Below are 21217 nucleotides of genomic sequence, written 5' to 3'. Positions count from 1 at the left end.
CACTCAGAGTATGGAAGGATTACCATCTAATACATGAAATGCAAGTTGGTCCCTTCAGGCTTTACTCACTTTGCAGCTCTTGAGGCTTAGAGAGGGATTCTCCACCAGTACCTGAGGAAAGCAGCTCTTGACCACACCACCTACCGGATCAAACAGCACTGTGTAAAATCATGTTCTCCTGTGTGTTTGGTACATCTGCTTCCTCTGGAAGACAAAAGTAAAAACATATCTTTTAAGAGTTAAGCTATAATAGAACTGAAGAGTTGTTTATATTGTTTATTGCTACTTTTACCCATTCATTCAGGATGGTAAGAGGAACGACTTGGAGCTACTTGAGAGCATTCAGCTGTTTATTGCAACTTGCAGAATGAGTCGTGAGATGAGAGAGCAAATGTGTTTATGCACAGAGACAGGTACAACAGGCCTTTGCTGCATTTTGTAACTTAACAACTCAGCTTACAATTATTTCCTGTTATATATTTTTAGTCTGTGTTTAATGGAACCTGCAGAGAAAACACGGATTACTAATTCTGTTGTAACATTACTCGTAAGGTCTTTCCCTATGGAGAAAAAAAGACAGTTATCCTAGTTTGTGAGAGGTTTATCTCCTCAAAAATTCCAATGCAAAAATTCATTTGGGATATAGGTAAGTGTGGAGAAATGGCTCCATGACAGAGGCCACGAAGACATTCGCTTGTTAGCCGACCAGGAGCTGAGAAAGTACCGAACACAGCTAGTTTGAGAACTGCATCTGCAAGATAGCGGGTCCTTGGGCCTAGCTGGGTACGATAACAAGTAGACAGAGAGATGTGGGAAATAGGGAATGTAGGCCCAAAAAAATGAAGAAGAGTTGATGGTATAGTTTAACCAATAGATTGCTTGGCTTACAAAATATTCATAAGCTTATTATTTGCTGTATAAGTGTCTGATGCTCTCTTCAATAAACAGAACTTGCTTATCACTCATATTGAGTGTCTGAGTCTCCCCTCACCGACAAGTAGCTCATCCCCGACAAAAGCCTCATTCTGCAACAGGAAAGTTGTTGTAATGTAACTGTTTTAAATTCTTACTCTAATTTTTAATTTTTTAAACCTTAAAATCAATGATCAATTTACTGATTGACTGCAGAAACCTTTAAAATGCTCGTCAGGCTGGCTGAGAATTCACAAGCACACTGCTCTGCAATGGTGTACAACCACGGCTGCTGAGGCTGCTGTGAATGCGCAGCAGTTTTCCACAGGTGTGGGACTCCTCCTCTCCAGCACAGGCGCTGGCACAGAGGAACTGGTGATCGGATGTTTTGACGGCCTGTTTTGCAGCAGTCTCCGGCCTGGACGAGCCCTGCCCCGACTGACAGGTCCCTGCAATGAGCCGATGCCCGCAGGCGGCGAGGAGAGACCCGGGCCCCTTTGGCAGCGTTCCCAAAAGGCCGCAGGCCGGAGGGGAAGGTCGCTGTGCCCCCGGCGGCCTCTCCCGCAGGCTCTGGATTCGGGCACGGCAGGGATCCCTGGAGCAGATCCCGCCCTTCTGGCGGCCGGCCCGGAGCTTCGCTGAGGGCGCGGCGCTGCCGGGGCCGGGCCGAGCCCTGCCCGGGCCGGGCCCCGCAGCCCCCGAGGCTGCCCGGCTGCCGCAGCAGGAGCTGCTCCCGCTGCCCGGGGCTGCTCCGGCCCCGCAGGAGCTCTCGGGAGCCCCGAGCGGAGCACACGGCATCGAGCCCGAGCTGCTGAGCTCCCATCCCCGCTCCTGACGCTCCGCGACGGGCTCGGATCCGCGGGCCGGAATGAGCTGGGCAGGTGGGACGCCGCTTTGATCCGCGCTTGGGGCGCTCGGGACCGCAGGAGAAGTGCCACCGGCAGCTGTCATTGGTTTGGCCATTTGTATGGCATTTGTGTCTGAGTTCGGCCTTATTTGGCTGTGCCATATCTGGGAGCATAAAAACTATTTTTCATGAAGGTAAGAAAATGGTTTGATTGTTATCCTATGTGCGCATGATGCTAAATATAAACACTCCCTATTTTACATGCCAGAGGCCTGCCTTAAAGAACCTCTGACTTTGCAGATACTATTTCCATAATTGTATATCTTTCAGAGGAAGCAGCACAGTTTATCTGAACTAAGTCCTTCCTTACACTTAAGAGAAAAAACAGGCTGTGTGAGAGCTCTGCTAGCTGGGAATGCATGAATGGAAGAATTTTAGGACATTGCTATGGAAAGTGCAGATGTTTAAGTAGGTATGTTATTAATAAGAAGCTTGACTAGGCCAATATTCAAGCAGCAATCAATTTATTATTTAATATGGTAAAGTATGAGCAATACAGAGCTGGGTACACGGGGGGAAGTTTTCCCTCCAACTGCATGCCGATAATTATTGTTTACAAGTATTTATAGGAGTACTCATTAGTTTTTTTCGGCAGTTTCTATTTTCAATCTTTTACTCATCAGCAATTTTTATTCCAAATCATTACATCATAATTCTATACACTATTGTGATTTTAATTTCTCAGGATGTATCTCAAAGGAGTATCCCCAGATAGTGACGGTCCAGTTTCTGAAAGAAGAAAGACAACTCCCATCTGGTGGGGTCCAGCTCCCCAGATGTGTGTCCACCTTTTAATTGCAGAGGCTATAAATCTCATAACAGTGATGTCCAGCTTCCCTTTGGTCGAAACCATAAACCCTTGAGGTGATGTTCGTCTTCCTTTCTCAAGCTGTTTTTCTCTGCTTCAATAAGGCACGAGATAAGCATATTTCCTTTATATATATTCCAAAGCTATAGTTTCAAGGATACAAGTAATACTCTAAAATTATACTTCAAAAGGTTATTATTGCAGAGCTTTTTATGGATTATATGCAAGCAAAAAGCAACATCTTTGACACCTTAATTCCAATGCTCCTAAATCAACCAGGGTTAATTGCAAACAAAAGATAGGTTCAAAGGCCTTTTTCTATGTTTTATTTTCCTCAGTTATTATTAGAATTGGCAACTGTCCCATTGTTGGTGTCCACACATTTGCGTTCACAAGTACACACTTGGCCTGTTTGTACCTGACATGAAACACAGCTTTGCATCTCACAGGTATGCTCATTTATGAAGGTAAGTACAAAAATCTGAATTTTTCCTGTATTATACTGAGCCCCCAATATATTTTGCAATTGCACTTTCCTCTGTATTTTTTCATGCTGATGTCACTGGCAGTGACATGCTCTGTGCTAAGTGCTGGATTGGATGGTTGGCTGGGAGATGCCTTTAGTTTTATGGCACACAGGGGTCTAAGGAGGGTGTGCGGGTGTCCCTGTGCTCTGGCACCAGCTGAGTGCAGGAGCACTTCCAGGGCTGCCTCCAGGCATGATGAGCTGGAGTTAAAGCTGTGCCTTCTGCTGACCAGCTGATACCACCTCTGACCATGAACAGCTGGGCCTGATATAATAAAGAGAGCTTTCTTCCTTTCTTACTAAGAGCCAGAGTCTGATAAAATGGATTCTTCATCCTGCTCTGACCAGTGAATACCAGGGTTCATTTCCACAAATTTCCTGCTTTATCTGCTTTGTACCTGCCAGCTACATGAGCCATAATGTCCTGCTACTCAGCTTCCTTGAGAGAAGCAAGCATTTCTTTGGAAAAGAGCTCTTCACTAACAGTTGGACTCACAAGTGGCTCATTGATGTCCCTCTAATTCCCAAGTTGTTCCACATCTACAGCTGCCTTTTAGGGATGGACCCTGATGCTCCTCTGATTTCTGTGGGATCCTCTTTGCCTAACACTTTCAAGAATGAGCTAGAAGAGGCAAGTCGAGGTTCAAGGGAAGGACTTGTGTTTCCTACTTCATCCTGGGTCATTTAATTTGAAAAGTTTTAGACTTTGATTTTCAACAGTGAATTGTCATCGGCCCAGACTTCAAAATCTCTAGCACATTCATGTTTTCAACATTAAAGTTTTTACACGCTAAAACAGTACTTTTTACTGAATTTGAGTAAAAAATTAAATGGGTGAAGATCCCTCCACTTAGTGTTTTGCTTAGTGAAAATTCCATATTGATACAGAATAAAGTGGATTTATTTGGATACTCCTGAAAACACCCTGCCTTCCTTCTCCCCTTCCTTTGCTCAGTGCAAGGAATAGCAACATTTCTTATGTCATATATGTTTGCCACTTTGCCAAACATTTTGGAACAAGCAAAACTGAGTGACGCCTTTTTTCACCAAAACATGCAAGCACTTGTGCGAATGTTTCAAATTTCCAAAAGTCAAGCTAAGGCTATCATCAGTACTTGCCCTGACTGTCAGCTTGTGTAGCCTCCTGTTTCTACAGGAGCAGTCAACCCACGATGTTTGCAAAGCCTGCAGTTATGGCAAACAGATATCACTAAATACCCTTCCTTTGGTAAATTTAAAAATATTCATGTTTCAGTAGACATGTTCTCTGGTGCAATTTTTGCTTCTCTTCACACAGGTGAAATAAGTAATAATGTAATGAGACTGATGCTGAAAAATAAACAGCTCAACGCACTTTCCCAGCAGCCCCATCTTGTTCATAGTCTGTAAATAAACCCCCTCGCCAGTGTAAGTTTGAAGATCATACATTTAGTAATGCAAGGTAGTTAAAATCATCTGTTCTGGAATCCCTTCCCAACTTCAAAACCCACACACCTAATTTTTTCCTCCAGCTACAGCAAACCTAGACATCTTTCCCCTGCTTTCTCTATTGTAATTGACTAGTCCTTTCTCTCTTTCATCACTGATTTGGTCAAATAAAACTAAAATGCTTTGATCGCTTAAAGCATAGTGATCTAGTCAGCATATTTCCTATTTTCCCATTTATTAGGCAACAAGACTTAATTCTGACAGGTAATAAATACATGCAGTGAGGGGTGGTCTTAATTTAGGAGTCTGGCTAGCAGGAGGGGCAACCAACAACCCACTGCAACAGGACGAGCGCCCCTCGCCATCTATGGCCTCAGGCTGCACTCGTGGCAGACGGATTCGCTGCTGATGAGACAGAAGAGTCTGGACACTCACTGGGGACTGTGGGATTTATTGTAGAACCCAACGTGTCAACCAGGGAGTGACCCGGAACAAGGGGTGCAATAGGGTTATAAAGGGGGGAGGAATTCCAATAGGGGAAGGTAAAGGAGCGGGCTTAAGATGATAGGCATAAGGGTAGAACCAATAGATACAATGTAAGGGAGGGGCCCCAGAACCACAGCCAATCATACCTCCCTAAGTGGAGAAGATTCTGTCAAGATGGGAGGAGTGGGGAGTGATTGACTGGGCCCAGGGAGGAGAAACAAGTCTACATAAAAGGGAATGAGGGGGAGAGGAAATTATATAACAGAAGGCATTGACAGAAACTGGTGGGAGTTACTAGGGCAACCAATTAATTGACAACACAATGGCGGGAAAACTGGTGAGGGCAGAACCATTACAGAAAATGGGGGAGCAATACAGAAAATGGGGGGAGCAATTAAACAGACTAACAGAACACACTACAACAAAAACAGACCTTCATCTTTAAGAGGCAGAGGACATGAATTCCATTCATATTGGCTCCTTAATATTTATTTTATCTTCAGAGTGACTCATGAACCCTTTCAAGTTTGGATAAGCAATTAATGCATCAGTGACTGCAACAGACAAGGAAGAGATGATGGTGAGCAAGCAAATAATGGCTTGCTTAGCCACACAGCAGGCTCTGCAGTTTTAAAAGAGAATTTAATTATATTTTGTGAGTTTTAAAGAAGTAAACGGAGAACAAAAATCTTTAAATGTTTGGAAGTATCATATATAATAATACAAGTGTTAATGTGAGAATCTACAGAATATCCTGCTTAATGATGCATGTGGTTGTGCAGGTTTTTTTTTTTGTTCATGGGTATGCTTGTGTAAATAACCACATGTAAAGGAATTTTTCTAACTCTTTGCAGGAATATTTAAATGGGATACATATTCATGCTCTAAGCTCTGTGTGCTGTGGCAAGAACACTAATGCCTATATATATAGCAGGGTTTCCTTTTAGAAAACTCTTTTTTCCTACTCATTTCCAGCTTGTTCCCTGCTCTCCTTGGGTCAGCAGAGCAGTGCCACTCTGCCTCCACCTGGAATTTGTCTGTCCCTTTCTTCTTCCTGTTCCAAAATCACCCTTAATCCCTGCCTCCCACAGCTCTGCCCACTGAGAAATAAGTGCAGCACCAACCAGTTCATGGTCTCCACACCTGTGCATTATTTGCTGCCATTCCACAGAACCCAGTGGAGATGTGTGGGCTGTGCTACCATTGGTGGATTTATGTATTTTCACATCTCCACAATTGTCATGGATTTAATGCTGCCTCTGCTCCTGAATCTCTCTATGTCCATTTATCTACTGCTATTGCTCAGGGTACCCGGTGCTTTTCAGCTGGAGCAGAATTGTTTTAGCAGACATGTATGTGAATGCTTGTGCAGATACAGTGTAATAGGGGCTTAAGAGAGCTGCATCATACAAAACAACATCAGTGGGCATTTTCAGGAGAATCTGAAGAGGAGGGGATGTAGTTCTTACACACTGGACAACAGCTCCTAGTGCTGTTGTCACAGAGCACCCTGCAGATCATTCTGTGCTCCTTTGTGCTCGGCCCGAGGTGCCAGTGCTGCTCTCTGGGCTTGTGCAGAGCCAAGGAGATCCCCATGGAGGCCACTCTACAGCCTCATGGATGCACAAGAACTTCAGGACACATTTAAGCCTCACACACATGCAAAAAACCGAAACCAAACTAAAACACCACAAAAAACAAAAAAACTCCCATGCAAACAAAAAACCCATGGAAATTTGTTTACAAGTTATAATTGATTGTCTCGTGTCACCTCCATTCTGTTTTTCAAAGCACTGTCAATGTTCAGACAGAAGGACAAAGACAGGTTTTAGCAGGACTGACCAAGTTTTGGTAGGGAAGGAGCCTGCTCTCCCCCATCGGAGCATGCTGGCTCTGCCTTTCTGGATGGGTGGCACAGCCCTGGCCGTGGCAGAGCAGCTCCTGTGCCCCCGCAGTGGGGCTCACAGCACTTTAAGCCACTCTCACCCTGCACTGCCCAAGGGCTGCTCTGGCAGCGCCCTCAGCTCCCTCTTGGCCCTTTCCCTCCGTGCTGCCCTGGCAGCTGAAAGCCGAGCTGGCCCAGGGGGCGTCTGGGCTCTCAGCCACAGCTGGGTTCTGCAGCCTGGAGCTGCCACGCTGGGGAACCCACAGCTGAGAGCCTCCCTGGAGTGCAGCAAACAGAGGGCCTGGCAGGAGGGGACAGGGCCCTGAGGTCAGGCCAGAGATGAAGGAAAAGGGGAATGGGAAAGGAGAGAGGAGAAAATTCACAGGGCTTGAGAGCTGAATCTTCCCTGCAAACTTTGTATACAATCTGGATTCCCAAAAGATCAATGGTGTCTGAGTTTATTATTAAATAAAAGAGATGAAAAAGAATATTGATTAGTTGTTTATTGGCTATTCTGAGCACTGATGATTTTGGGATCTGAGAAATTGGAGTGTGTGACCATGATACTAAAAAAAGATACATATGCATATAAAAATGTAGGAATCAGAAACACAACATAAAAAAATCAAAGATCAAATAAATTCTGGCATTTCCTCATTTTGAAAGTAAGGAAATCTGAGCTACAGGTTTGCTAAAATTCTTGCAGGTACTTTTATATGTAATACAAGCATACAAAACTTCAGAATAGCATTTTCAAAAACACTTTGTCCTCACCATCTTCTAACAGTTTTCCAAACAGTTGGAGACTGAAATAAACAGGGCTAGGAGACTTCTTCTCTTTTTTAATGCCTTTATTAAAAGTGGTCAGCTCAGGATTGGGCAGCTTGGCAGGGCTGCAGTTGGAGACTGAAATAAACAGGGCTAGGAGACTTTTTCTCTTTTTTAATGCCTTTATTAAAAGTGGTCAGCTCAGGATTGGGCAGCTTGGCAGGGCTGCAGTCTCCCGTCGTCTCTCTCAGGGCGACCCAGAGGAGGAGGATAGGCACAGCTTTGTCCACTAGGGGCAGAGCCGGGGATTAGGTCTTTGTGAGAGCCTTTTAGGGCGCAAAGATCTCTTCGTTGTTACTTTTCCCGGCTCCGTCCCCCTCAGTCTTGGCACTGGGATGACTCCCGTGGTCAGGGCGAGAGGGACTCTGAAGGTGTTCCGCATCTCTGCAGGCTCAGCACTCGGCTCCTCACGTCCAGACATCACTCCAGTCTCTCAACTCTTATTTGGCTCGTTGTTTTTGGGGTTTTCTCAGTACGTTTGGAGCCGTAGTCCCCCACAGCATGCTGGTCCTGGAGTCACTTTGCATAATCCCCCGCCAGGTCTCTTCTCCTCACTGTTCGGGAAGTTTCCCACCCATTACTGTCTCGGAGAAGGGCCATTACCTTGCCCCAGCCAGGGCTTTTACTAATACAAAAACAACCATTAACAACAACGACCCGTAATTACCATAATACATGCAGCAGCCCAGCAATAGCCGTAGCTTTTTTTCTCACAGAAAAAAATCAACTGAATTTTTGTTCATAACAGTCCCCCTTCTTTTTCTTTGATCGAGCTTAAATTTTTAAGCTCACATCAATTTACAAATTTTTTTTTTTTTTGTTTTGAATCGACTATAAATTTCTTGTGCACTTTGGTAATCATGGTTACTTAACTTTGTTACTTTCTTAGGTTTCTTTAGGTTGGTCTACACGGCAAATACTATTTTACTGAAACAGATAAATAAGCATAGTAAAAGGAGCAATCTTCCAAGTACACACACAGCGAGAAAAACTACCTTTTCTCATACATCTTTTCTGAAAATCTCCAGGTTCTCTCACTCACTAGGATCAAGTGTAGGAGTTTGATCTTGATTATTTACACATGATAATCTTTTTATTTAGTTTGAAATGTTCCTAATAATTGAATTCTTTATTTTTAATACTGCCTGGAGCTGGATGACTTTGTTTAACATAGATATTGGGATCTGAACTTGGCTTTTACAATTTTGGATTTTCTCAATTTCTATTTTACTTTGACTGTTCTGTTTAATTTCTCCCAAATCATTATATATAGGAACTCTCAAACTTGATCCAGTTTCTTTGGGTAATAGGAAGAAAATTGGTTTTATCACTCTAGCGATGCAGCTGCCAGACCAGTCTCCTGACAATTTGGTGTGTGCTGTGGTATCAGAGATCAAACCTAGGGGTTTAGAGCTCTCCTGAAATGTGTTCCAAAAGGGGTTTATCTCTTTTTCAGTACACTCATAACATTCATAAACTTCATGGTGAGTACACTTGTCTCTTTTTTCTCAGCAGACTCTATAATTTGTAGATGTCACTGGCATCTATAACTCTGTTTCTCTACTGCTAAATACTTTTTACAAACAATTATTCTTACCAATTTCACCATTTCTTTTCTCTTTACTACATCTACTAAGCTTGCTTCAGCACCATTACATTCAAAGCATAACCAGGCTTCCCCTATAGGGCACTCTCCTAGGAGTGGCTGCCTAAAAGTGGCAGTATTCTGGGCTATCCAATACACTCTCTTATTTTTCTGATAAAGGACCAATTGGGAGAGGTTAACACAATCAGGGTTAGACTCTCGGCAAGGAGCTCACTTCTTCCTCCTTATAGAGGGGTTGGTAGTACTCATTGCACGGCTCTGCTGGGCTTCCCAGAGCACCACCAGCAATCAGAGCCAGCATTACCACCCTTCCCAAGAGTCCGGTATGGGTCATCTTGCACAGCCTGCCCACTCGGCCTTGCCTCTTGGGGAATTTTACTGAGAAGAAGCTTCCAACCTCTTTAGAGTCTCTTCTACCTGCTTCTCTGGTTAAACCTCTCTTGGTCTGTTCCCTACCAATTTTATTTTCCCCCAGGAAAGTGTTCTGTAGAGGATTAACCTGGAGTCTTTAGAATTAAATTGGGGAACTTAAACCAGAATTACTTATTTACAGTCTTAAACTTTTTACCAACATAGTTTACACCGAACAGTCTTTAAACGTTTTAAGCAATGTTAGAACTCTGATAGCAATTTTTCCCATACAGTTCAGTCTTTTTGAATCTTCCTCCTGAGAGTCAACTTTAAATCTCAGTATACTCAGGTGAATTAACTTGTGATGTGGATGAATCCTTAACCAGTGCCCGAATGTGAGTGGTGTGGACTCTGGCCCAATGCCAGAGGGAAAAACTGGGAGTCTGGCCCAATGCCAGAAGGAGAAAGGGGTGGAGTCTGGTCCAATGCCAGAGGGAGAATGGGGTGGAGTCCGGTCCAATGCCAGAATGCTAGGGGGAACAAAATTGGTGTTGAATCCTGGTCCAATGCCAGGGGGTGAGAGTGGTGTGAGTCTAACCTTTTTCTTTTGGTCTGCACAGAGGAATTAGTAATGAAGAGTACCTGAAACGGGCTTTCAAACACAGGCATTAATGGTCTGCAATGTTATGATTCTATCAAAACTCAGTTTCTCTGTTTAATGTTATTGGTTAATTTCTCTTTTTCCATAGCTTGTATGTTTCTCTCTTTAACTTCTGCATACTCTATTTTGCGAGGAGTTGTATTTCTGTCAGCTAACTCAACTTTCAGAGTGCTTTTATTCTCCTATTTTTCTGTGTATTTAATTCACTGGTTTTCTGTTCTATTTTCCAAGATCTTATCTATTTATCTCTTGCTTCTGTTTCTTACTTTCACTTAGAGCTTAAATACTTCTTTCAACCTCTTACACTTAATTTTTTTTTTTCTTACACCATTCTTCTACACATTACACTTCCCTCTAAGGAGATGTGGTAAAACTTATAATGCACAATCTACATTACTTCTATTCTAATTTGTCTATATTCACTGTCGATTATTTCTCATTCACTATCACACATTCTTTCACACCCTCAAGACACAAACTGGATCATTATTCTCAGATAATCATGGGTCCTTGTAGCCCCCCCTCACCCTGGGGTTGGCCCACAGGTCTCAGTATCTCTGGGCCTCTTGGAAGGGCCCTTACTCTGGTTGCCTCTGGTGCACATTCACCTGTGAGGCTGCCTGCGTGTCACTCACGCTCTTACAGCTACAGCTCCCTCATACATCTAGGGAGCCCTAGTCTGGTTTGCAGGTCACACACACACACACACACACACACACACACACACACACACACACAAACTTTGGCCACAGCCCCCACCTGCCCGGGGAACATAAGTCTGGTTTGCAGGTCACACACACACACGCTTCAGCCAGAGCCCCCACCTGCCCGGGAAGTTGAGGCTGACTTTGCTTGTGACTCACTCTCACACACACAACAAGACAACAATAAGGAACTTTTTACTTTCACATCACTTATTACAAGTTTAGTATTACTGGCCAGTTTTGGTGCCATTGGATATCCTTTCTAAAATCTAGCTGTTTTTTTGTTTAATTTCAGATGTTTTTTCACTATTACTACACTTCTTAGTACTTTGTTGAGACAGGACTTATCTGTTCCTGTGTCTGCTCAAAAATTCTAATTCTTCATTTAGGGATCCCACCTTAAAGTTTACTAAAGGCTCTCTTAGATGTTGCATCAGGTCCCTTAAAGTGTGAAGTCCCTGACCCTCTAATCGTCACCTTTAAGGATCTTCTCTAAATTATCTTGTTCTCTGGCGACTGCCGCATCGAGACTGAGCTTTCTACAAAACTTCCTGACATGTCCTGCCTTTCCACAGTAAGAGCAATGTTGTTCTCTCAAAGGGACTTGAGGTCTCTCAATCTTTCGTGCACCTGTCAGTACTGGCCTATCCCTGCCTTCTCCTGGTGGTGGATTCGCCTATTCTCTGGTTACCTTGGATTGTGGTATAGAATTGCTTGCCTCTGCACCTTCTCTAGCTACAGCAACTATAATCTTAGTTTTAGATTTTGCTTTTTCGTCCTCCTTCCTTAAATACACCTTCAATGCCTCTCTTACTTGTGGTGATGCAGAAGGAACTGGAGGGGCCGGAGGGGGTTGTGAGGGAGTGGTTACTGGAGGAGATACTGGGTTTATCATAGCGGAAGCTGAAGAGGTAGAAGGAGGAATTTGAGCAGGTGGTAATGAGATGGCAGCCGGGGGAAGAAACGGACCTGCCATTTGCGGTGCTTGAAGAAGAGGATTATAAAGTAGAGGCACAGAAGGAGGCAAATAATCCAGGGGGTCCCATCTTTTACTAGTCTTACCATCCCCTCCTTCATTCCCGTCTTTCTTCCTCTGTACTTCACAAATTCGCACCCCTTCATCTCCAACAGCGCTCTTTACCCAGCAAGCTACATACAATAATTGCTCAGGATCAGTATCTCCTCGAGCTGTCAGATAATTATTTAGTTGTTGGCACATCCGCTTATCTTTTTTCCCACACCAAGGCCATCCTCCTTGCACCTCTAATTCTGGCCAGACTTCCATACAATAATGGATCATTTTCACTTTATCTAATCCCTCCGTGGCCTCTATAGAATCCCATTTTACTAACAGTTCTCCTAAGGGACTATCGGGATGTATATACCTCAGTCTCTTGCCGGTCTTTTTACTATTACACCCTCCCATTTTACACATCTCAACAGTAAAAAAAATCTCAAAGGTGCCTCTACTGACCAGTAATTTCAAGAAAACCTTGTTTGAGGAGCTTCAGCCTCCTCCACCAAACTTCAAATTTCTGCCTGATGCTCAGGACTTTATACTGAAACAACTGCCTGCTCTCTTGATTGTCCAACTTTCCCAACGTCAGGTCTTACATCTATCAGGACTTGAACACACGAAACCTCGGCCTAAGAATCTGGGTCGTGCCTGACTCCCTCAGTCAGGAAAAACAACTTCCTGATTTTTACTTTGCCTAACCTGCCAATTTTTAGGCCTCACCGTATCAGGCCTTAAAAGCAAACCGCAGCTTCCTTTGCTGGGGTTTGTGCCTGACCCCTTTGTCAGGACTTACTTTGCCTGTAGGGCTTGTAAGTTACCCCAATCCTTCTCGGGACTTACAAATCTGCCTGACTTCCCTCTGTCAGGACTTACTTTGGGTGCATGCCACTCATACACAACTATTCCACACGCCCGGAGGGGGAAGCCCTTTTTCCCCCTTAGGAGACGACTCACTCACGCTAATTCCAAGCACCTCCCCCTGTTCCCGGCCGGCTTTCTTGCAAAAGTTCGGAAACGCTGTACTAAGGGGTCCACTCTCCGGTCGAGGGTCCAGCTGCCGGCTCTCGTCTCACTCACACACACATGCGCACGTCTCCCACTCCTGCCATCGGATTTCTCACCAGTCCGGTGCTCTGGTGCTCCTCTGTGTCGCTGCTCCTGAGCTGATCCCTCTGGTCCTGATAGCCAGCTGTCCTGAAGTCCAGGATGGCCAGTCTTGACGTCCTCTTGCGGCGTGGCTATCCCAGATGAGCGCCCCAGCTGAAATAAACAGGGCTAGGAGACTTCTTCTCTTTTTTAATGCCTTTATTAAAAGTGGTCAGCGCAGGATTGGGCAGCTTGGCAGGGCTGCAGTCTCTCGTCGTCTCTCTCAGGGCGACCCAGAGGAGGAGGATAGGCGCAGCTTTGTCCACTAGGGGCAGAGCCGGGGATTAGGTCTTTGTGAGAGCCTTTTAGGGCGCAAAGATCTCTTCGTTGTTACTTTTCCCGGCTCCGTCCCCCTCAGTCTTGGCACTGGGATGACTCCCGTGGTCAGGGCGAGAGGGACTCTGAAGGTGTTCCGCATCTCTGCAGGCTCAGCACTCGGCTCCTCACGTCCAGACATCACTCCAGTCTCTCAACTCTTATTTGGCTCGTTGTTTTTGGGGTTTTCTCAGTACGTTTGGAGCCGTAGTCCCCCACAGCATGCTGGTCCTGGAGTCACTTTGCATAATCCCCCCGCCAGGTCTCTTCTCCTCACTGTTCGGGAAGTTTCCCACCCATTACTGTCTCGGAGAAGGGCCATTACCTTGCCCCAGCCAGGGCTTTTACTAATACAAAAACAACCATTAACAACAACGACCCACAATTACCATAATACATGCAGCAGCCCAGCAATAGTCATAGTTTTTTTCTCACAGAAAAAAATCAACAGAATTTTTGTTCATAACAGAGACAACAAAAATATCAACATTCTGGAAGCTCGAAAGTCCTTTCATCTCAGTCTAATCCTTAAAGAAAATCCTAAATTATGTGTCTTCTGAAAAATAGGCATAATTATATTCTATTAAGGAGACTTTTGTCTTGTTTTATTTTTAAATCAGCTGTGCAGTACTCAGTACTGAAAAGAAAACAAGATCTTTCTTGTGGCCTAGAATGGTAGCAGAAAGAAGAATTTAATTGACTCTATTTAGAGCTTCATTTTTATTACTAGTTACTTTTGCTGGAATTGCCTAGCTAAAAACAGCCAGAATTGCTCTAATAGAGTGATTTCTTCCAAGAGATTAAGAAGGACAGGAAAATACAGGTCAGTCAGCCTTGCCTCTGTCCCCTGACAGGTGATGGAGTAACTAATCCTGAAAACCATTCCAAACAAGTGGAGAAGTCGATTGGGAGTAATGGTTACCTACCTGATGCCCATGACAGGGCAGCCAAACGGATGGATATGGAGCAATGGATGATGTCTACCCCAGCTTTACCCAAGCCTTTGAGACAATCTCCTACAGCATCCCTAAACACAAACTGCCAAAACGCCCAGTGAGGAAGGCTGAAAAATGGATGAGGACTGTCATCAGTGGCACAAAGTAGAGCTGGAGGCAAGTCATGGGTGCTGTGACCCCCAGGGGCTGATGCTGGGGCAGATGCTCTTTAATGTCTTCATTCATGGCCGGGCTGGAGGAGCAGTTCACCCTCAGCAGGTCTGCAGACAATGCAAAGCTGGCAGGAGCAGCTGATAGCCCAAATGTTTGTGCCATTCAGAGGGGCGACAGCAGCTAAAGAATTGGCCTGAGGGGAATCTGATGGAGTTAAATAAAGGGAAATGAGAAGTCTTGGACCTGGGCAGGAATAACCCCAGGCATCAAGAGCTGCAGTAGGCTGACTGCCAGGAAAGCAGCTTTTATATTTTCCTTGCCTTGGTGCTGTGGGGCTGTGCCGCAAAGCCAAGGCAGAAGGATGACTGCAGCCACAGAATGAGGGGGTTCGCACTGAGCCTGGCCAGCCCGGAGCCGTCCCCCCGCGCTGTGCCCGCAGCCCCGGCTCTGCCACGCTCGTCCCCGCCAAGGCCGGCCCGCACTGGGGCCGCGCGGGCCCGAGCACAGCGCCCCCTCAGGCCGTGCTCTGCCGGTGCAGCGGCGGCGGTTGCGCTGCGGGCGTTGTGGCCACAGTCAGCAATCGACGCCATGGCGGAGCTGCCCCTGCCCGCCAGGCTCAGCGTATTGTGAAATACGAATGTCTCTCTGACCACACACTGCCTGAAAGCAGATGTCTGTTCAAACTCTGAGATTCCCGGAGACTGGCTAGATAAAGATCAACACTTTAGCATAAGAACAGATGCTGCGAGCACAATGACTGCCGGATCTAAGTCATCATCGGAAACCGCCTAAGAACAATCATTGTCCTGCAGATAACATCAGCCAGGGATGCCAGAAACATACATGTGAATACATGACTTCCCCAAACTCAATCAACACTGGCTATCAACCAGGAGACGACCTTTTTCCAGCTCTGCACAGTGAAAGAACCAGCTATGAGTGTGAAGAGTTACAAAAGAAATTGGGACTCCTTTGCCTCAGGCACAATAAGCTGTATAAAACCTTGTTGCTAGAAGTGGCTTGCGTGAACAGGAGAGAATTTGATGCAATAGAGGTCGGATCCAGGTTCACCCAGTGCCGATCCCAGGCTCGACGCTTTTTGGCTGTGGTGGTTTCCAGGATCATATTTTGGTCGCGCAAAAAGATAAATCTTTTCGCATTTTTGATAATTTGACTTTCAACTGATAATTTATAACACCCGCCAAGCTGTGGTGCCTGGTGAACAGCCCCCACGTCCGCTCCGTGCGCTGGGACAGCCGGGCCCAGGGGCTGCTCATCGACCGCTCCCTCTTCGAGCAGGAGCTGCTCAACTCGGGCGACGCCCACAGGGGCCGTGGCCATGGGCTGGCCCCGGTCCCGCACACCTTCAGGGCCACGCAGTTCTGCAGCTTCGTGCGGCAGCTCTACTGCTACGGCTTCCGCAAGGTGCCGGGCTGGGTCGGCTCAGCTGTGCTGGGCGATGCCGGGGCCTGGCTCCACTACAGCAACCCCTGCTTTCGCCACGACCGCCCTGACCTCCTGCTCCGCATGAAGCGCTGAAGCGCGGCCAACGGGCAGCGGCCGGCGGCGGGCCGGGAGGGCAGCAGGCGCCCGCCCTGCGGCTCCCAGCAGCTCCCCGGGGCGCAGCCACTGCCGGACGGGTGCCCGCCCAGCATCTTCCTCCTGCTGCACAGGGAGCGGGTGCTGCCAGCCCGGCGGGAGGGGCTGAACCGTTCCAGGAGCTCTACGGGGACGGCCACTGCCACTTGGGAGGGAAGGACCTTGCAGCCGCTTGCAGGAGCTCTGTGGGGAGCAGCTGCCTCCGGCCAAACGGGAGGTGCTTGGCATCCAGCCCTGCAGCTTCCAGCAGCTCCACAGGGAGCAGCAGCCCCCAGCCTCTTTTCCTGTGAGGTAGGAAAAGAGTTGTAGCCTTGTTTTTCCAAAAGGTCATGAAAAGTGACCGTTTGAAGTATTTTTCCACAAGGCTCTGTCATTCTCGGCCAGAAGTTGTCAAGCCTACTAGGAAGGGGCACCTAGGAGGCCAAAAGATTCTCTGTCTGGTTTTCCTGTGTGCTTCCCGTGATGTTTGATCCACAACAGCACTAGAGTTCTGTGTCCTACAGTCACGTTGTGGAGCCTGACCAATGTGTTTGGATTCTTGCAGCCACCCCGGGCACTTCAGGGCCCAGCGCTCTCGCTGGCAGTACAGCCTGTGCAGCACGGACAGCCTCCAGCTCAGCACAGAACACACCTGGGGAGGAGGAATGGCCACCAGCAGATCTAGGCTTTGCCGTAGAGAAAATGATTCGGGAGATCAGGAGGTCCCTGTCTGAAAGATCTCCCTCTGCTCAAGTAATTCCATTGGATAGGGATAAAAGGGGTGGACTGAGAGCTTTTGAACCTTGTTACATGGCTGAGAAGCAAAGGCTTCTTTAATTGAACTTATTTCATCATTATTTAGTTGTTGAATTATTCTTGGTAAAGAAAGATTTCTAAAAGAGGAAATGAAGAATAAATGAAGAAGAGGTTTTACTTGCTGGGAAAGAGGAGAAGAGTGTTTGGAGAAGTGGCACTGAAGGCCAAGGGTCCCGTGCACGTCCCCTCACTTGATGTCTTGTGGTTTTCTGTGTTCCCCTTTTGTCTCAAAGGTCATTTTGTAAGAGCTTCAGTTTCACCTTGGCCCCCTGGATCCTGAGTTTAAAAGGCTTGTCATGTGAACCATGGGGGCAGTGTTCCCTCCTCTGTGCCCCATGTCCTTTGGGAGTGGAGAAGGAGTTATTGTATCCCTGATACGATTACAGCAAAATAGTGAGTGATCTTTGGGTTCCTTTCTTTCTGTTTTTCTGCTCAGGGCAATGTTGGTGTTGCCCCTGATTCTTCAGGAGGGGAGCCTGTGGACAGAGCTGCAGCAGAGGAAGCTTCATCTGGCACCAAGAGCTGCAGGAACAGTTCCCAGGAGCCCGAGGAGCCTGGTAAGGACAGAGGCCCCACTGGTTTAGAGAGCTGTGAGATGGCTGCTCTGAGCAGAGTTGGTGCTTCCTGGTGCCTTGAGTTCAAACCCTGCACGGGCACAACGTGCCTGAGCCCTGCCCTCCACGCTTCTCCAGAGGCTCTGACCCTGAGTCCTCTGCTGGGGCAAGAGAGCAGGGAATAAACCTGAGCTTGTGGGAGTTGTGTCACCAAGCCGGGTGTCCCAGTTTTGTGCTGAAGTTGGTGGGTAAATTTGCTGCAGGGTGCTAGGGGAGGTCAGGCTGAGTGACTCTTGAAGGTCAAGGAGCACAACATCAGAGGCCAACCAATTGAAAAATCACAGTAACTCCAGTAACAAAAGGAAAAGCTTGAATGACCCCTGATTAGGGAGACCTAAGAGGAGAGAGAGAGCACTGTGGATCCATTCCTTAGCCAAGCTGGTGCAGCCTGCAGGCCTCATAGGGAGCTCTGTCCCTCCCAGCCCTTCCTGCCAGAGCTGATGGTCGAGTTGCAGCAGCTGCTGCTCACTGCAGAGGGCAGTTTGTAGATGCCAGGTAATGGAGCTGGTTCATGACAGCTCCCAGCACCTTCAGCTTCAGCCATTTCAGTGAGGACTGAGGTCTCTCTGTCAGCACAGAGAAAGAACAAGGCTGGGCTTCCTTGTGGCAGCTGGGACTGTTTGTGTTTCAAGCTCTTGTGGGTGCCCTTTGCATTGTGAGTGCTGAGACTTTATCGAGATACTTCAATGTCTTGAAACACACTTTTGAACACTTGGAATGGTCCCTGTTCTTTTAAGGGCAGATTGCTTCCAATTGCCAAGTGAGAGTCTGCCTTTCAGGCCATCTTTGACAGCCCCTGGTAGAAGGACAATTGGTGCCCAAGGGAAAGGTGCAGAAGGGCCAATATTGACTGAGCGTTCCCTTTGCTTCCCAGATGCCATCTGACCAACATCTCCAGGAGGGCTGCCCTGCATGGCAGGAAGAGACAGGGGAGAGCCTGTGACCATCGGGCAGGTAGAACTCCTCTGTTTGTAGATATGTTTATAGATTTCTATGGTTCTATTTATTAGTGGCTATGGTTCCATTTATAGATGATAGTGTTCTGTTTATATGGGCATATATTGATAGATCTGTATAGTTAAATGTGGATATGTATACATTTAGAGAAGTGATATAATTATATTTTATTATAAATTTACATTTATAGATTTTCAGAGTTACATTTTTATATCTGTAGAGTGAAATATATATACATATGTAAATATGTAAATGAAGTTAGATTTATAAATGTGTATAGTTATATAATAAGAGGAATAGGAATGTTTAGATGGAGAGATTGATGGATAGATTGCTGTTTGTGTAGGCCTAGGCTGCATTTGTACCTCTTTCCCCCCTCGGCTGCCTTTTTCACCTCTTGCTTTTCCCCCGGTGCCCCCTGTGTCCCCTGTCCCTGTGCTGGGTCCGAGCTGGCGGCCGGGCCGGGCGGAGCAGCACTTCCAGCCCCGGCTGTCCCTGGAGCGGTGGGAGCTGCCGCTGGCCCCAGGCACTGTCCCCTGAGGAGCTGCTGAAGGACGGTGAGACTGAGGGGGCTGAGGGGGCGGTGGCGCCCAAGGGACGGTGACCCTGAGCTGCTGCTGGGGCTGAGGGCTGTGGGGCAGCCGAGGGCCATGGTGGTACTGAGGTGACAGGGAAGTGGCACAGGCTGATGGGGTGGCGGGTCTAAGGGGATGGGATGGCTCACAAGGGACTGAGGGGGGTGAGAGGACTGTGAGGGGCTGAAGAAACTGAAGGGGGCTGGGGCTTCACCGAGAGCATGGCGGGGCTGAGGGGATGGAGGGGGCCAGCAGGGAGCACAGAGGGCTCCGGGACTGCAGCTCTGTCAGGCCTTGGAAGCAATTCCAGAGGCTCCACTTTTGCCCCAGCTGCAAGGAAGACCTTGAGGACAGCCACAGACTGACGGGAGGCAGCAGGGAGGAGCTGAAGGCCAGCAGCAAGAGCAGTGAACAGGGACCTGCTGCTGCCAGCCTGGAGAGAGCCCGGGTGAGGCCACAGGCCCGGGCAGGCAGGCTGAGGCTGAGGCTGCCGTGGGCTGCGGCCGTGGGCACTGCCCGGCGGGGCAGGAGCGGGCCCTGCCCGTGCTGGGGCTGCTCAGCGCAGCTGCCCCGGCTGGCACAGGGCTGTCCTTGGGCAAGGCAGCTGTGCCGGCCGGGCCCGGCAGCTGTGCCGGCTCTGCCGGGGCTGCGGGACAGTCCCGCCGCGGCTGCGCTCACCACAGCCTGGCCCGCTCGGCTGCTTTCTCTTTCCGACCCTCCTGGGGAGGCTCTGACATTTCCTCTTCCCTGATGGAAGTGCAGCTGCTGTCAAAGGAAACCTCCCCATAGTCACTCAGTGTTCCCTTTGCTTCTCAGAGTCCCATCTGCTGCCCCTGCCCAGGAGAGCTGCTCTGCACGGGAGGAGGAGACGGAGGGAGAGGCTTTGAAGGTGGGGCACCTGGGATCCCTCTGCTTGGAGTTCCATGTAGACATGTCTAGAAGTGCACATAGAGATGGATTATCATTTGGATATGTACATATGTGGGTCGCTATTTGTATAGGACTATTTCTGTATGTATGGTGTTCAGGGATGTGTGCTCTGTATATATGTATGAGTATACATACATATATGTTTGTAATTACATCTACGTGTATATTTGTATCTAAGTATACATGGATGTTGTTATATCTATGTTTAGTTCTGTTTCCTATTTATACAGTTGTGTTGCAATTTATTTCCATTGATGCAGCTATAGGCATATGGGTCTTTAAATAGTTATATTGGTATTTGCATAGGTATATATGTCTATTTTTATATTTTTATATGTATACATATGTATAGATGTATATTTGTATTTATGCATTTGTATTGATATTTATCTTGGCACAGTGATATTTTGTTATTTATAGATAGGTTTGTGTTATATATCTGTTTATATATATAGTATATAATATGTAATATTCAATCTATATTTATATCTGTATATTTTTATATATGTATTTCTATATATTTATTTATGTTTATCTATTTATTTATATTTCAACATTATGGAGTTGTATAGTTGTAAAATTCTATTGGTTCTGTGTATAATTGTATGAGTTCTTGGTACACGGCTATTTAGAGAGAGAATTCTTACTTTTGCATTTCTAGATGGGCTGTATGTTTGTAGTTATATGTAATAAATTAAGTTATTGAATGCCTAATTGATCTTTGTGTATTGTGAGTTGTTTCAGAGGTTGCAATAAATTAACTTTTATTAACTGAAGTTAGTATTTGTATATTTTTACACAGACTGGTTGGAACAATCTAATAAATTCCTGGTTTTAACCTAAATTGAGATTTGTATAGTTCTGTATTGTCAGCGTGGGTGTAGCACTTTGTAATAAATTACATTTTTCAACTGAAATTGATTGTCATGTATTTGTGGATCAGCAGTGTGGCTGTTGCAATCTGCCAGAAATGCCATTTGTCAGCTGCGATGGGTGTTCTGTGATTTGTGCTAAATTGGTGTATTTTATTGAACAGTAAAAGAGGCAAAGAGAATAG

General features: G+C 46.6%; 1 long non-coding RNA gene across 5 annotated transcripts; it reads left to right on the top strand.

Annotated features, from left to right (window-relative positions):
• The first annotated feature begins 1180 nt into the window (after positions 1 to 1180).
• On the top strand, positions 1181 to 21007 carry LOC113460214 (uncharacterized). Of its 5 annotated transcripts, XR_012578197.1 has the most exons (8): positions 1181 to 1953; positions 2505 to 2683; positions 2966 to 3076; positions 14436 to 14693; positions 17521 to 17641; positions 18573 to 19212; positions 19561 to 19678; positions 20047 to 21007. It is a non-coding gene; the product is annotated as an uncharacterized LOC113460214 (long non-coding RNA). The 5 variants fall into 5 exon arrangements; XR_012578198.1 differs by lacking the exon at positions 14436 to 14693 and having other exon boundaries at positions 20047 to 21006; XR_012578195.1 differs by lacking the exon at positions 2505 to 2683 and having other exon boundaries at positions 20047 to 21005.
• Positions 21008 to 21217: the final 210 nt, after the last annotated feature.

This window comes from Zonotrichia albicollis, chromosome Z (genome assembly GCF_047830755.1).
Source record: "Zonotrichia albicollis isolate bZonAlb1 chromosome Z, bZonAlb1.hap1, whole genome shotgun sequence".
Lineage (NCBI taxonomy): Eukaryota > Metazoa > Chordata > Aves > Passeriformes > Passerellidae > Zonotrichia > Zonotrichia albicollis.
This window is presented reverse-complemented; position numbering and strand designations above follow the sequence as displayed.